Consider the following 12,052-nt stretch of genomic DNA (forward strand, 5'->3'; position numbering starts at 1 on the left):
GTATCTTTAGAGGGATGGCATTAAATCTGTATAATGCCTTGGGGAGTATTGACATTTTGATGATGTTAATCCTGCCAATCCATGAGCAGGGTATGTGTTTCCATTTCCGTGTGTCCTCTCTTATTTCTTGGAGCAGAGTTTTATAGTTTTCTTTGTATAGGTCCTTCACATATTTAGTCAAGTTGATTCCAAGATATTTGAGTTTGTGTGGTACTATTGTGAATGGGGTTGTTTTCTTAATGTCCATTTCTTCTTTATTACTGTTGGTGTATAGAAAGGCCATTGATTTTTGTGTGTTAATTTTGTAGCCTGCCACCTTGCTATATGAGTCTATTGTTTCTAGAAGCTTTTTGATAGAGTCTTTAGGGTTTTCTAAGTAGAGTATCATGTCATCTGCAAACAGTGAGAGCTTGACTTCTTCCTTTCCTATCTGGATTCCCTTGATATCCTTTTCTTGCCTAATCGCTATAGCAAGTACTTCCAGTGCTATGTTGAATAGGAGTGGTGAGAGAGGACAGCCTTGTCTTGTGCCAGAATTTAGAGGGAAGGCTTTCAGTTTTTCTCCATTGAGGATAATATTTGCCACTGGCTTGTGGTAGATGGCCTTCACTATATTGAGAAAGGTTCCCTCCATTCCCATCTTGCTGAGAGTTTTGATCAAGAATGGGTGTTGGACCTTATCAAATGCTTTCTCTGCATCTATTGATATGATCATGTGGTTTTTATTTTTCTTGTTATTGATGTTGTGTATTATGTTGATAGATTTACGGATGTTAAACCAGCCTTGCATTCCTGGGATGAAACCTACTTGATCGTAGTGGATGATCTTCTTAATGAGGCATTGAATCCTATTTGCCAGGATTTTGTTGAGGATCTTTGCATCTGCATTCATCAGTGATATTGGTCTGTAATTTTCTTTTTTGGTAGCGTCTCTGTCTGGTTTAGGTATCAAGGTGATGTTGGCTTCATAAAAGCTATTTGGAAGTGTTTCTGTTTGTTCAATTTCATGAAATAGTCTTGCCAAGATTGGCAGTAGTTCCTCTTGGAAAGTTTGATAGAATTCATTAGTGAATCCATCTGGACCTGGGCTTTTGTTTTTCGTCAGACATTTGATTACTGTTTTAATTTCATCAATGGTGATGGGGGTGTTTAGATATGCTACATCCTCTTCCTTCAACCGTGGAAGATTATAAGAGTCCAAGAATTTATCCATTTCTTCCAGGTTCTCATTTTTAGTGGCGTAGAGTTTTTCAAAGTAGTTTCTGATTACCCTTTGAATCTCTGTCATATCAGTAGTGATCTCTCCTTTTTCATTCCTGATACGAGTTATCAAGTTTCTCTCTCTCTCTTTCTTTGTTAGGTTTGCCAGTGGTCTATCAATCTTGTTTATTTTTTCAAAGAACCAACTTCTGCTTTCGTTGATCTTTCGGATTGTTTTTTGAGTTTCCACTTCGTTGATTTCTGCTCTCAGCTTTGTTATTTCCTTCTGTCTTCCTGTTCTTGGGTCCTTTTGTTGAGCATTTTCTAGTTCTATTAGCTGTGTCATTAAGCTACTCAGGTAAGCTCCTTCTTCCTTCCTGATGTGTGCTTGCAAAGCTATAAATTTTCCTCTCAGTACTGCTTTTGCTGTGTCCCATAAGTTCTGAGAGTTTGTGTCTTTATTGTCATTTGTTTCCAGGAACCTTTTTATTTCCTCCTTGATTTCATCTCGGACCCACTGGTTATTGAGCATGAGGCTGTTTAACTTCCAGGTGTTAAAGTGTTTCTTCTGAGTCCCTTTGGAGTTCACAAATAATTTTAGAGCCTTGTGGTCAGCGAAGGTAGTCTGCAAAATTTCTATCCTCTTGATCTTATGGAGGTATGTTTTATGTGCCAGCATGTAGTCTATCCTGGAGAATGTCCCATGTACATTGGAGAAGAATGTGTATCCAGGTTTCTGGGGATGGAGTGTCCTATATATATCCACTAGGCCTCTTTCTTCCATTTCTCTCCTCAGGTCTAGTATATTCTTGTTGGGTTTCAGTCTGGTTGACCTGTCCAGTGTTGACAAAGCCGTGTTTAGGTCCCCCACAATTATTGTGTTGTTGTTGATATTATTTTTCAGATTTGTCAGCAGTTGTATTAAATATTTTGCTGGCCCCTCATTCGGTGCATATATGTTTAGTAGAGTGAATTCTTCCTGCTCTACATACCCCTTGATTAATATAAAATGTCCGTCTTTGTCCCTTACAACCTTCCTGAGTATAAAGTTTGCATTATCTGATATTAGTATGGCCACTCCAGCTTTTTTATGGGTGTTGTTTGCTTGGATAACTTTTCTCCAGCCTTTTATTTTGAGTCTATGTTTGTTCTGACTATTCAGGTGCGTTTCTTGTAGGCAGCAGAAGGTTGGATTGAGTTTTTTGATCCATTTAGCCACTCTGTGTCTCTTAACTGGTGCATTTAGTCCATTGACGTTGAGAGAAAGAATTGTCCTGGGATTTAACGCCATCTTTATTTCAAAATTTGGTGTGTCTTTTGGGTAGTCTTGTCTTAGATTAGGTCTTTCAGTTTTTCTCTTAAGACTGGTTTTGTGTCTGTGAAGTTTCTGAGCTGTTTTTTGTCTGTGAAACCATGTATTCTTCCATCAAACCGGAAAGTGAGTTTTGCTGGGTATAGTATTCTGGGTGAAGCATTCATTTCATTCAGTCTTGTCACAATATCCCACCACTGCTTTCTGGCATTGAGCGTTTCTGGTGACAGGTCTGCTGTAAATCTCAGGGAAGCTTGCTTGAACATGATTTCCCCTTTTGATCTTGCTGTTTTCAGAATTCTGTCTCTATCTGTGGGATTTGTCATTGTGACTAGGATGTGTCTTGGGGTGGTTTTTCTGGGGTCTCTTTTGGTTGGTACTCTTCGGGCATGCAGGATTTGATCACATATATTCTTTAGCTCTGGAAGTTTCTGTTTAATGATGTTCTTGACCATTGATTCTTCCTGGAAATTTTCTTCCTGGGTCTCTGGGACTCCAATGATTCTTAAGTTGTTTCTGTTGATCTTATCATAGACTTCTATTTTCGTCTGTTCCCATTCTTTGACTAATTTTTCCATTGTCTGCTCATTTGCTTTAAGTTTTTTGTCCAATCTCTCCTGCTGTATGGAATTGTTATGTATCTCATCTTCCACAGCACCAAGTCTATTCTCAGCTTCTGATACCCTGTCCCAGAGCTTATCCATTTTGTCATTCACTTCGTTTACTGAATTTTTCAGGCCTGTTAGTTGACATGTTATTTCAGTTTGGAGTTTTGTCATTTCTGCCTTCATATTTTCTTGGTTCTTATTAGTGTTCTGTTCAACTCGATCCATGGTTTCTTGGAGTCTGTTGAGCACCTTCCATATTGCTAGTCTAAAGTCCTTATCTGAGAGGTTGATTAGTTGTTCAGTCATTATCTGGTCCTCAGAATTGTCATCTTCATTCTCTATGTCTGATGCTGGCCTGCGCTGTTTCCCCATTGTCACATTTGTATTGTGGGTTTTTCTACGTGTTGTAGTGGTATTCATTGTCTATATGATGTAGGCAGCACACTCCTCTGGCTCCTCCCTTTCTGGATGGGCTGACTTGCCTCTAAGGGAGGGGAGTCCTCCGTGGATGAAGCCTCACACTGGGTCAAATCTTAGGCCCGAGCATGTAACAGAGAAGACAGTCCAGAGAGAAATGTTTGCTTCTGTGATATAGCGCCGTTCTTAGTGTGATTTTTCCTTCTTGTTGCAATGGAGTTCTTTCCTTAGAAAGAGTGCACGGCCGCGTAGCGAAGCGGAGCGGCCGTGCTCCTCTGAGCCTCTTTTTGCCCCACTCGCAAGAGTTTCACGCAAGAGGACAGTAGACAGACATAGACAGGTCACACTCACAGTCTTTCACAGCTGAGCCCCACTGGGCCGGTGTACTTTCGCGGATTTTCCCCGCCTGGTGTCACACACAGGGAGCCAGCTTTTGCAAAGGATAGCCGGTTTTTATGCTCTGAAGTCCCTCCCTGAAAATGGCATCTGGGCGAGCGAGGTTTCTGGAGGCTCTTTTTGCCCCACTCGCAAGAGTTTCACGCAAGAGGACAGTAGACAGACATAGACAGGTCACACTCACAGTCTTTCACAGCTGAGCCCCACTGGGCCGGTGTACTTTCGCGGATTTTCCCCGCCTGGTGTCACACACAGGGAGCCAGCTTTTGCAAAGGATAGCCGGTTTTTATGCTCTGAAGTCCCTCCCTGAAAATGGCGTCTGGGCGAGCGAGGTTTCTGGAGGCTCTTTTTGCCCCACTCGCAAGAGTTTCACGCAAGAGGACAGTAGACAGACATAGACAGGTCACACTCACAGTCTTTCACAGCTGAGCCCCACTGGGCCGGTGTACTTTCGCGGATTTTCCCCGCCTGGTGTCACACACAGGGAGCCAGCTTTTGCAAAGGATAGCCGGTTTTTATGCTCTGAAGTCCCTCCCTGAAAATGGCGTCTGGGCGAGCGAGGTTTCTGGATGCTCTTTTTGCCCCACTCGCAAGAGTTTCACGCAAGAGGACAGTAGACAGACATAGACAGGTCACACTCACAGTTTTTCACAGCTGAGCCCCACTGGGCCGGTGTACTTTCGCGGATTTTCCCCGCCTGGTGTCACACACAGGGAGCCAGCTTTTGCAAAGGATAGCCGGCTTTTATGCTCTGAAGTCCCTCCCTGAAAATGGCGTCTGGGCGAGCGAGGTTTCTGGAGGCTCTTTTTGCCCCACTCGCAAGAGTTTCACGCAAGAGGACAGTAGACAGACATAGACAGGTCACACTCACAGTCTTTCACAGCTGAGCCCCACTGGGCCGGTGTACTTTCGCGGATATTCCCCGCCTGGTGTCACACACAGGGAGCCAGCTTTTGCAAAGGATAGCCGGTTTTTATGCTCTGAAGTCCCTCCCTGAAAATGGCATCTGGGCGAGCGAGGTTTCTGGAGGCTCTTTTTGCCCCACTCGCAAGAGTTTCACGCAAGAGGACAGTAGACAGACATAGACAGGTCACACTCACAGTCTTTCACAGCTGAGCCCCACTGGGCCGGTGTACTTTCGCGGATTTTCCCCGCCTGGTGTCACACACAGGGAGCCAGCTTTTGCAAAGGATAGCCGGTTTTTATGCTCTGAAGTCCCTCCCTGAAAATGGCGTCTGGGCGAGCGAGGTTTCTGGATGCTCTTTTTGCCCCACTCGCAAGAGTTTCACGCAAGAGGACAGTAGACAGACATAGACAGGTCACACTCACAGTTTTTCACAGCTGAGCCCCACTGGGCCGGTGTACTTTCGCGGATTTTCCCCGCCTGGTGTCACACACAGGGAGCCAGCTTTTGCAAAGGATAGCCGGCTTTTATGCTCTGAAGTCCCTCCCTGAAAATGGCATCTCGGGGTTGTTTTCTTAATGTCCATTTCTTCCTTATTACTGTTGGTGTATAGAAAGGCCATTGATTTTTGTGTGTTAATTTTGTAGCCTGCCACCTTGCTATATGAGTCTATTGTTTCTAGCAGCTTTTTGGTAGAGTCTTTAGGGTTTTCTAAGTAGAGTATCATGTCATCTGCAAACAGTGAGAGCTTGACTTCTTCCTTTCCTATCTGGATTCCCTTGATATCTTTTTCTTGCCTAATCGCTATAGCAAGTACTTCCAGTGCTATGTTGAATAGGAGTGGTGAGAGAGGACAGCCTTGTCTTGTACCAGAATTTAGAGGGAAGGCTTTTAGTTTTTCTCCATTGAGGATAATATTTGCCGTTGGCTTGTGGTAGATGGCTTCAACTAGATTGAGAAAGGTTCCTTCCATTCCCATCTTGCTGAGAGTTTTGATGAAGAATGGGTGTTGGACCTTATCAAATGCTTTCTCTGCATCTATTGATATGATCATGTGGTTTTTATTTTTCTTGTTATTGATGTTGTGTATGATGTTGATAGATTTACGGATGTTAAACCAGCCTTGCATTCCTGGGATGAAACCTACTTGATCATAGTGGATGATCTTCTTAATGAGGCATTGAATCCTATTTGCCAGGATTTTGTTGAGGATCTTTGCATCTGCATTCATCAGCGACATTGGTCTGTAATTTTCTTTTTTTGTAGCATCTCTGTCTGGTTTAGGTATCAAGGTGATGTTGGCTTCATAAAACCTATTTGGAAGTGTTTCCGTTTGTTCAATTTCATGAAAGAGTCTTGCCAGGATTGGTAGTAGTTCCTCTTGGAAAGTTTGAAAGAATTCATTAGTGAATCCATCTGGGCCTGGGCTTTTGTTTTTCAGCAGACCTTTGATTAACATTCTAATTTCATCTATGGTGATGGGGGTGTTTAGATATGCTACATCCTCTTCCTTCAACCGTGGAAGATTATAAGAGTCCAAGAATTTATCCATTTCTTCCAGGTTCTCATTTTTAGTGGCGTAGAGTTTTTCAAAGTAGTTTCTGATTACCCTTTGAATCTCTCTCATATCAGTAGTGATCTCTCCTTTTTCATTCCTAGTACGAGTTATCAAGTTTCTCTCTCTTTCTTTGTTAGGTTTGCCAGTGGTCTATCAATCTTGTTTATTTTTTCAAAGAACCAACTTCTGCTTTCGTTGATCTTTCGGATTGTTTTTTGGGTTTCCACTTCATTGATTTCTGCTCTCAGCTTTGTTATATCCTTCTGTCTTCCTATTTTTGGGTCCTTTTGTTGAGCATTTTCTAGTTCTATTAGCTGTGTCATTAGGCTACTCAGGTAAGCTCCTTCTTCCTTCCTGATGTGTGCTTGCAAAGCTATAAATTTTCCTCTCAGTACTGCTTTTGCTGTGTCCCATAAGTTCTGATAGTTTGTGTCTTGATTGTCATTTGTTTCCAGGAACCTTTTGATTTCCTCCTTGATTTCATCTCGGACCCACTGGTTATTGAGTATGAGGCTGTTTAACTTCCAGGTGTTAAGGTTTTTCTTCTGAGTCCCTTTGGAGTTCACAAATAATTTCAGAGCCTTGTGGTCAGCAAAGGCAGTCTGCAAAATTTCTATCTTCTTGATCTTATGGAGGTATGTTTTATGTGCCAGCATGTAGTCTATCCTGGAGAATGTCACATGTACATTGGAGAAGAATGTGTATCCAGGTTTCTGGGGGTGGAGTGTCCTATATATATCCACTAAGCCTTATTCTTCCATTTCTCTCCTCAGGTCTAGTATATTCTTGTTGGGTTTCAGTCTGGTTTACCTATCCAGTGTTGTCAAAGCCGTGTTAAGGTCCCCCACAATTATTGTGTTGTTATTGATATTATTTTTCAGATTTGTCAACACTTGTATTAAATATTTTGCTGGCCCCTCATTCGGTGCATATATGTTTAGGAGAGTTATTTCTTCCTGCTCTACATACCCCTTGATTAATATAAAATGTCCATCTTTGTCCCTTACAACCTTCTTGAGTATAAAGTTTGCATTATCTGATATTAGTATGGCCACTCCAGCTTTTTTATGGGTGTTGTTTGCTTGGATAATTTTTCTACAGCCTTTTATTTTGAGTCTATGTTTGTTCTGACTATTCAGGTGCGTTTCTTGTAGGCAGCAGAAGGTTGGATTGAGTTTTTTGATCCATTTAGCCACTCTGTGTCTCTTAACTGGTGCATTTAGTCCATTGACGTTGAGAGAAAGAATTGTCCTGGGATTTAACGCCATCTTTATTTCAAAATTTGGTGTGTCTTTTGGGTAGTCTTGTCTTAGATTAGGTCTTTCAGTTTTTCTCTTAAGACTGGTTTTCAGTCTGTGAAGTTTCTTAGCTGTTTTTTGTCTGTGAAAACCATGTATTCTTCCGTCAAACCGGAAAGCGAGTTTTGCTGGGTATAGTATTCTGGGTGAAGCATTCATTTCATTCAGTCTTGTCACAATATCCCACCACTGCTTTCTGGCATTGAGTGTTTCTGGTGACAGGTCTGCTGTAAATCTCAGGGAAGCTTGCTTGAATGTAATTTCCCCTTTTGATCTTGCTGTTTTCAGAATTCTGTCTCTATCTGTGGGATTTGTCATTGTGACTAGGATGTGTCTTGGGGTGTTTTTTCTGGGGTCTCTTTTGGTTGGTACTCTTCGAGCATGTAGGATTTTGTCACCTATATTCTTTAGCTCTGGAAGTTTCTCTTTAATGATGTTCTTGACCATTGATTCTTCCTGGGAATTTTCTTCCTGGGTCTCTGGGACTCCAATGATTCTTAAGTTGTTTCTGTTGATCTTATCATAGACTTCTATTTTCGTCTGTTCCCATTCTTTGACTAATTTTTCCGTTGTCTGCTCATTTGCTTTAAGTTTTTTGTCCAATCTCTCCTGCTGTATGGAATTGTTATGTATCTCATCTTCCACAGCACCAAGTCTATTCTCAGCTTCTGATACCCTGTCCCAGAGCTTATCCATTTTGTCATTCACTTCGTTTACTGAATTTTTCAGGCCTGTTAGTTGACATGTTATTTCAGTTTGGAGTTTTGTCATTTCTGCCTTCATATTTTCTTGGTTCTTATTAGTGTTCTGTTCAACTCGATCCATGGTTTCTTGGAGTCTGTTGAGCACCTTCCATATTGCTAGTCTAAAGTCCTTATCTGAGAGGTTGATTAGTTGTTCAGTCATTATCTGGTCCTCAGAATTGTCATCTTCATTCTCTATGTCTGATGCTGGCCTGCGCTGTTTCCCCATTGTCACATTTGTATTGTGGGTTTTTCTACGTGTTGTAGTGGTATTCATTGTCTATATGATGTAGGCAGCACACTCCTCTGGCTCCTCCCTTTCTGGATGGGCTGACTTGCCTCTAAGGGAGGGGAGTCCTCCGTGGATGAAGCCTCACACTGGGTCAAATCTTAGGCCCGAGCATGTAACAGAGAAGACAGTCCAGAGAGAAATGTTTGCTTCTGTGATATAGCGCCGTTCTTAGTGTGATTTTTCCTTCTTGTTGCAATGGAGTTCTTTCCTTAGAAAGAGTGCACGGCCGCGTAGCGAAGCGGAGCGGCCGTGCTCCTCTGAGCCTCTTTTTGCCCCACTCGCAAGAGTTTCACGCAAGAGGACAGTAGACAGACATAGACAGGTCACACTCACAGTCTTTCACAGCTGAGCCCCACTGGGCCGGTGTACTTTCGCGGATTTTCCCCGCCTGGTGTCACACACAGGGAGCCAGCTTTTGCAAAGGATAGCCGGTTTTTATGCTCTGAAGTCCCTCCCTGAAAATGGCATCTGGGCGAGCGAGGTTTCTGGAGGCTCTTTTTGCCCCACTCGCAAGAGTTTCACGCAAGAGGACAGTAGACAGACATAGACAGGTCACACTCACAGTCTTTCACAGCTGAGCCCCACTGGGCCGGTGTACTTTCGCGGATTTTCCCCGCCTGGTGTCACACACAGGGAGCCAGCTTTTGCAAAGGATAGCCGGTTTTTATGCTCTGAAGTCCCTCCCTGAAAATGGCGTCTGGGCGAGCGAGGTTTCTGGAGGCTCTTTTTGCCCCACTCGCAAGAGTTTCACGCAAGAGGACAGTAGACAGACATAGACAGGTCACACTCACAGTCTTTCACAGCTGAGCCCCACTGGGCCGGTGTACTTTCGCGGATTTTCCCCGCCTGGTGTCACACACAGGGAGCCAGCTTTTGCAAAGGATAGCCGGTTTTTATGCTCTGAAGTCCCTCCCTGAAAATGGCGTCTGGGCGAGCGAGGTTTCTGGATGCTCTTTTTGCCCCACTCGCAAGAGTTTCACGCAAGAGGACAGTAGACAGACATAGACAGGTCACACTCACAGTTTTTCACAGCTGAGCCCCACTGGGCCGGTGTACTTTCGCGGATTTTCCCCGCCTGGTGTCACACACAGGGAGCCAGCTTTTGCAAAGGATAGCCGGCTTTTATGCTCTGAAGTCCCTCCCTGAAAATGGCATCTGGGCGAGCGAGGTTTCTGGAGGCTCTTTTTGCCCCACTCGCAAGAGTTTCACGCAAGAGGACAGTAGACAGACATAGACAGGTCACACTCACAGTCTTTCACAGCTGAGCCCCACTGGGCCGGTGTACTTTCGCGGATATTCCCCGCCTGGTGTCACACACAGGGAGCCAGCTTTTGCAAAGGATAGCCGGTTTTTATGCTCTGAAGTCCCTCCCTGAAAATGGCGTCTGGGCGAGCGAGGTTTCTGGAGGCTCTTTTTGCCCCACTCGCAAGAGTTTCACGCAAGAGGACAGTAGACAGACATAGACAGGTCACACTCACAGTCTTTCACAGCTGAGCCCCACTGGGCCGGTGTACTTTCGCGGATTTTCCCCGCCTGGTGTCACACACAGGGAGCCAGCTTTTGCAAAGGATAGCCGGTTTTTATGCTCTGAAGTCCCTCCCTGAAAATGGCGTCTGGGCGAGCGAGGTTTCTGGATGCTCTTTTTGCCCCACTCGCAAGAGTTTCACGCAAGAGGACAGTAGACAGACATAGACAGGTCACACTCACAGTTTTTCACAGCTGAGCCCCACTGGGCCGGTGTACTTTCGCGGATTTTCCCCGCCTGGTGTCACACACAGGGAGCCAGCTTTTGCAAAGGATAGCCGGCTTTTATGCTCTGAAGTCCCTCCCTGAAAATGGCGTCTCGGGGTTGTTTTCTTAATGTCCATTTCTTCCTTATTACTGTTGGTGTATAGAAAGGCCATTGATTTTTGTGTGTTAATTTTGTAGCCTGCCACCTTGCTATATGAGTCTATTGTTTCTAGCAGCTTTTTGGTAGAGTCTTTAGGGTTTTCTAAGTAGAGTATCATGTCATCTGCAAACAGTGAGAGCTTGACTTCTTCCTTTCCTATCTGGATTCCCTTGATATCTTTTTCTTGCCTAATCGCTATAGCAAGTACTTCCAGTGCTATGTTGAATAGGAGTGGTGAGAGAGGACAGCCTTGTCTTGTACCAGAATTTAGAGGGAAGGCTTTTAGTTTTTCTCCATTGAGGATAATATTTGCCGTTGGCTTGTGGTAGATGGCTTCAACTAGATTGAGAAAGGTTCCTTCCATTCCCATCTTGCTGAGAGTTTTGATGAAGAATGGGTGTTGGACCTTATCAAATGCTTTCTCTGCATCTATTGATATGATCATGTGGTTTTTATTTTTCTTGTTATTGATGTTGTGTATGATGTTGATAGATTTACGGATGTTAAACCAGCCTTGCATTCCTGGGATGAAACCTACTTGATCATAGTGGATGATCTTCTTAATGAGGCATTGAATCCTATTTGCCAGGATTTTGTTGAGGATCTTTGCATCTGCATTCATCAGCGACATTGGTCTGTAATTTTCTTTTTTTGTAGCATCTCTGTCTGGTTTAGGTATCAAGGTGATGTTGGCTTCATAAAACCTATTTGGAAGTGTTTCCGTTTGTTCAATTTCATGAAAGAGTCTTGCCAGGATTGGTAGTAGTTCCTCTTGGAAAGTTTGAAAGAATTCATTAGTGAATCCATCTGGGCCTGGGCTTTTGTTTTTCAGCAGACCTTTGATTAACATTCTAATTTCATCTATGGTGATGGGGGTGTTTAGATATGCTACATCCTCTTCCTTCAACCGTGGAAGATTATAAGAGTCCAAGAATTTATCCATTTCTTCCAGGTTCTCATTTTTAGTGGCGTAGAGTTTTTCAAAGTAGTTTCTGATTACCCTTTGAATCTCTCTCATATCAGTAGTGATCTCTCCTTTTTCATTCCTAGTACGAGTTATCAAGTTTCTCTCTCTTTCTTTGTTAGGTTTGCCAGTGGTCTATCAATCTTGTTTATTTTTTCAAAGAACCAACTTCTGCTTTCGTTGATCTTTCGGATTGTTTTTTGGGTTTCCACTTCATTGATTTCTGCTCTCAGCTTTGTTATATCCTTCTGTCTTCCTATTTTTGGGTCCTTTTGTTGAGCATTTTCTAGTTCTATTAGCTGTGTCATTAGGCTACTCAGGTAAGCTCCTTCTTCCTTCCTGATGTGTGCTTGCAAAGCTATAAATTTTCCTCTCAGTACTGCTTTTGCTGTGTCCCATAAGTTCTGATAGTTTGTGTCTTGATTGTCATTTGTTTCCAGGAACCTTTTGATTTCCTCCTTGATTTCAT

The sequence above is a fragment of the Suncus etruscus genome, chromosome 3 (assembly GCF_024139225.1).
Source record: "Suncus etruscus isolate mSunEtr1 chromosome 3, mSunEtr1.pri.cur, whole genome shotgun sequence".
Lineage (NCBI taxonomy): Eukaryota > Metazoa > Chordata > Mammalia > Eulipotyphla > Soricidae > Suncus > Suncus etruscus.